The sequence below is a fragment of the Tasmannia lanceolata genome, unplaced genomic scaffold, assembly GCF_043159265.1.
Source record: "Tasmannia lanceolata isolate RefF3 unplaced genomic scaffold, GAP_Taslan_0.1 ptg000119l, whole genome shotgun sequence".
Taxonomy (NCBI): domain Eukaryota; kingdom Viridiplantae; phylum Streptophyta; class Magnoliopsida; order Canellales; family Winteraceae; genus Tasmannia; species Tasmannia lanceolata.
Genome location: NW_027518795.1, coordinates 985,001 through 990,000, shown reverse-complemented (window position 1 = coordinate 990,000; position 5,000 = coordinate 985,001).

Here is a 5,000-nt window from a genome sequence, read left to right as displayed (position 1 = left end):
GCCTTGTGCCCATGGTCTTCACAAGACAGCATCCAAGGCGCCTGAAAGGCCAAGGGAGCCCAACCCAGCAATGCCCAGCCAAGGCCAGGCATTCCAGTGCCTACCCGGGCAAAAACGCCCAAAGCATGCCCCATTCGTTAGCCTATCCAGGCAAAAACGCCCAAAACCAGCCCATTCCAGTGCCTATCCGGGGAAAACGCCCAAAGCATGCCCATTCCTTAGCCTATCCAGGCAAAAACGCCCAAAACCAGCACATTCCAGTGCCTATCCGGGCAAAAACGCCCTAAGCCTGCGCATTCCAGCGCCCCGCAGCATGCCACCCTCCTATAGGGTTTGCGCAACCAACCCGCCTAACCACCAGTGGCAACCAAAGGTGCTGTTAGCGACGACTTCTGAAGACGCAACGAGACGCGACGGGTTTGCGCCCAGACGCGACGAGGCGATGCGGGATCTGCGCCCAACCGTGCCTACACCCGCCGACTTGATGCGGGAGCTGCTGGCCCAAGCATGCCTAGCGTGCAAGGCCTGCGTGCAAGGCTAGTGTGCAAGGCTCGTGGGCAAGGCTAGTGCGCAAGGCTAGTGCCCAAGGTCTGTGTGCAAGGCTAGTGCCCAAGGCTAGTGAGCATGGCCTGTGTGCAAGGCTAGTGTGCAAGGCTTGTATGCAAGGCTAGTGTGCAAGGCTGGTGTGCAAGGCTTGTGGGCAAGGCTGGTGCGCAAGGCTAGTTCCCAAGGGTTGTGTGCAAGGCTAGTGCCCAAGGCAAGTGCGCAAGGCTCGTGCCCAAAGCTAGTGCGCAAGGCTTGTGTGCAAGGCTACTGCGATGGGCCAGTGCCCAAGGCTTGTGAGCAAGGCTTGTATGCATGGCTTGTGTGCAAGGCTAGCGTCCAAGGCTTGTGCGCATGGCTTGTGCGCAAGGCTTGTGTCCAAGGCTTTTGTGCAAGGCTCGTGCGCAAGGCTAGTGTGCAAGGCTTGTGCGCATTGGCAGGTAGCCCACCAGCATGCACGATCCAAATGCCACTCACGCGACAACACGGTGCCAAGCCGGGCATGGTGTGCACTCAAAACCAATCAACGGACAGAGGTCATGCGTCATGGGGGGGATCTAGCAAGGCCATGGGGAAGGTCATGGAGGACCTTGGAAGCAAGCGCAAGACGAGAGCGAATCGAACAAGGGGCCAGGACGGGGCCTTGTGCCCATGGTCTTCGCAAGACAGCGTCCAAGGCACCCGAAAGCCCAAGGGAACCCAAACCCGGCCGACACTTGCAATCGCACATGCTCTCTGCAACACACCATCAATGCCGCCCAACGGGGCCAGCACGAGCAGTCCTCCGCGGTCCCCTGGCCCTGCGCACGTTTGTCTTCGAAACCGAGCATCAATGCCACAGAAAGTGCCGGGGCGCCAGCTGGAGCCATCATCCGCGTTGCCATGGCTCGCTTGGCCTTGGCTTGCCAGGCCCCGACACGAGCAATCGCGCATTTTCTTTGCAACCGACCATCAATGCCGCCCAACGGGGCCAGCACGAGCAGTCATCCGCGGTCCCCTGGCCCTGCGCACGTTTGTCTTTGAAACCGAGCATCAATGCCACAGAAAGTGCCGGGGCGCCAGCTGGAGCCATCATCCGACGTGCCATGGCTCTGGTCCCATGGTCTTCGCAACCGAGCATTCGTGACACCCGCGGGGCCAGGACACCAACCCTTCCGACACGAGCATTCGCGCATGTTCTTTGGCCACACAACGGCGCCAGCACGAGCAAAATCATCCGCGGTGCGGTGGCCTTGCACGGCCTTTTGTCTTTGGAACCAACCATCAGTGCCACGGGAAGTGCCGGAGTCCCGGCATCCGCGGTGCCAAGTCATTGCGCCCTTGGTCTCTGCAGCGGGGCATGCCGGGCACTCCCAACCATTGCAAGCAAGCAAGCAAGCAAGAAAGAAAGTAAGTAAGTAAGTAAGTATTACATATAGGGGCGGGACATGCGGGGAGATCTGCGAAACGTGCATTACGGGGCACACGCGTACCTACCGGGGCATACCGACCCCTATTGGGGCACACGTGTGCATATCGGGGCATACCGGGCCTATCGGGGCACACGCGTACATACCGGGGCATACCGAGCCCTACTGGGGCACACGTGCGCATATCGGGGCGTACCAAGCCTATCGGGGCATACGCATGTATCCCAAGGCATACCGAGTCTATCCGGGCATACGCGTTCATACCGGGGCGTAACGGGCCTATCGGGGCATACTTGGGCATATCCGGGCAAAAAATGCCCAAAACTTGCGCAACCTTGGCAACCGTGGTCCATTCCTCTCTATAGCCTAGCCTTGCCAACCGTGGTCCATTCCTCACTATATGCCATGGCCTTGTGCCCATGGTCTTCCCAAGACAGCGTCCAAGGCCCCCGGAAGGCCAAGGGAGCCCAACCCAGCAATGCCCTGCTATGGCAAGCCAAGGCCAAGCATTCCGGTGCCTATCCGGGCAAAAATGCAATTCCTCTCTATATGCCTAGCCTTGGCAACCGTGGTCCATTCCCCACCATATGCCATGGCCTTGTGCCCATGGTCTTCCCAAGACAGTGTCCAAGGCGCCCGGAAGGCCAAGGGAGCCCAACCCAGCAATGCCCTGCTTTGGCAAGCCAAGGCCAAGCATTCCGGTGCCTAACCTTGGCAACCGTGGTCCTTTCCTCACCATATGCCATGGCCTTGTGCCCATGGTCTTCGCAAGACATCGTCCAAGGCGCCCAAAAGGCCAAGGGAGCCCAACCCAGCAATGCCTTGCTAGGACAAGCCAAGGCCAAGCATTCCGGTGCCTATCCGGGCAAAAACGCCCAAAGCATGCCCATTCCTTAGCCTATCCAGGCAAAAACGCCCAAAATCTGCACATTCGGACTCCGGCACTTCCCGTGGCACTGATGGTTGGTTCCAAAGACAAAAGGCCGTGCAAGGCCACCGCACCGCGGATGATTTTGCTCGTGCTGGCGCCGTTGTGTGGCCAAAGAACATGCGCGAATGCTCGTGTCGGAAGGGTTGGTGTCCTGGCCCCGCGGGTGTCACGAATGCTCGGTTGCGAAGACCATGGGACCAGAGCCATGGCACGTCGGATGATGGCTCCAGCTGGCGCCCCGGCACTTTCTGTGGCATTGATGCTCGGTTTCAAAGACAAACGTGCGCAGGGCCAGGGGACCGCGGATGACTGCTCGTGCTGGCCCCGTTGGGCGGCATTGATGGTCGGTTGCAAAGAAAATGCGCGATTGCTCGTGTCGGGGCCTGGCAAGCCAAGGCCAAGCGAGCCATGGCAACGCGGATGATGGCTCCAGCTGGCGCCCCGGCACTTTCTGTGGCATTGATGCTCGGTTTCGAAGACAAACGTGCGCAGGGCCAGGGGACCGCGGAGGACTGCTCGTGCTGGCCCCGTTGGGCGGCATTGATGGTGTGTTGCAGAGAGCATGTGCGATTGCAAGTGTCGGCCGGGTTTGGGTTCCCTTGGGCTTTCGGGTGCCTTAGACGCTGTCTTGCGAAGACCATGGGCACAAGGCCCCGTCCTGGCCCCTTGTTCGATTCGCTCTCGTCTTGCGCTTGCTTCCAAGGTCCTCCATGACCTTCCCCATGGCCTTGCTAGATCCCCCCCATGACGCATGACCTCTGTCCGTTGATTGGTTTTGAGTGCACACCATGCCCGGCTTGGCACCGTGTTGTCGCGTGAGTGGCATTTGGATCGTGCATGCTGGTGGGCTACCTGCCAATGCGCACAAGCCTTGCACACTAGCCTTGCGCACGAGCCTTGCACAAAAGCCTTGGACACAAGCCTTGCGCACAAGCCATGCGCACAAGCCTTGGACGCTAGCCTTGCACACAAGCCATGCATACAAGCCTTGCTCACAAGCCTTGGGCACTGGCCCATCGCAGTAGCCTTGCACACAAGCCTTGCGCACTAGCTTTGGGCACGAGCCTTGCGCACTTGCCTTGGGCACTAGCCTTGCACACAACCCTTGGGAACTAGCCTTGCGCACCAGCCTTGCCCACAAGCCTTGCACACCAGCCTTGCACACTAGCCTTGCATACAAGCCTTGCACACTAGCCTTGCACACAGGCCATGCTCACTAGCCTTGGGCACTAGCCTTGCACACAGACCTTGGGCACTAGCCTTGCGCACTAGCCTTGCCCACGAGCCTTGCACACTAGCCTTGCACGCAGGCCTTGCACGCTAGGCATGCTTGGGCCAGCAGCTCCCGCATCAAGTCGGCGGGTGTAGGCACGGTTGGGCGCAGATCCCGCATCGCCTCGTCGCGTCTGGGCGCAAACCCGTCGCGTCTCGTTGCGTCTTCAGAAGTCGTCGCTAACAGCACCTTTGGTTGCCACTGGTGGTTAGGCGGGTTGGTTGCGCAAACCCTATAGGAGGGTGGCATGCTGCGGGGCGCTGGAATGCGCAGGCTTAGGGCGTTTTTGCCCGGATAGGCACTGGAATGTGCTGGTTTTGGGCGTTTTTGCCTGGATAGGCTAAGGAATGGGCATGCTTTGGGCGTTTTCCCCGGATAGGCACTGGAATGGGCTGGTTTTGGGCGTTTTTGCCTGGATAGGCTAACGAATGGGGCATGCTTTGGGCGTTTTTGCCCGGGTAGGCACTGGAATGCCTGGCCTTGGCTGGGCATTGCTGGGTTGGGCTCCCTTGGCCTTTCAGGCGCCTTGGATGCTGTCTTGTGAAGACCATGGGCACAAGGCCATGGCATATAGTGGGGAATGGACCATGGTTGCCAAGGTTAGGCAATATAGAGGGCGGTGGGCGAGTAGGCCATGGCGTCACTTGTTTGCCCGTGTTTGCTCCCTTTGTGCGTTGTTTGGTTTTGGGAGCACACCTACCTTGCTAGGCTCGGCGGCTTACCCCTGCCCTTGTGGGTACTGGGTTGCACGTCTGTTTGCAACCCTATGGCTTGGTTGCTGCTGGCTTGGTTGGGTAGTTTGCCTCCGCCAATGCGCACAAGGGTTCCTTTTCTTCGTACCTGT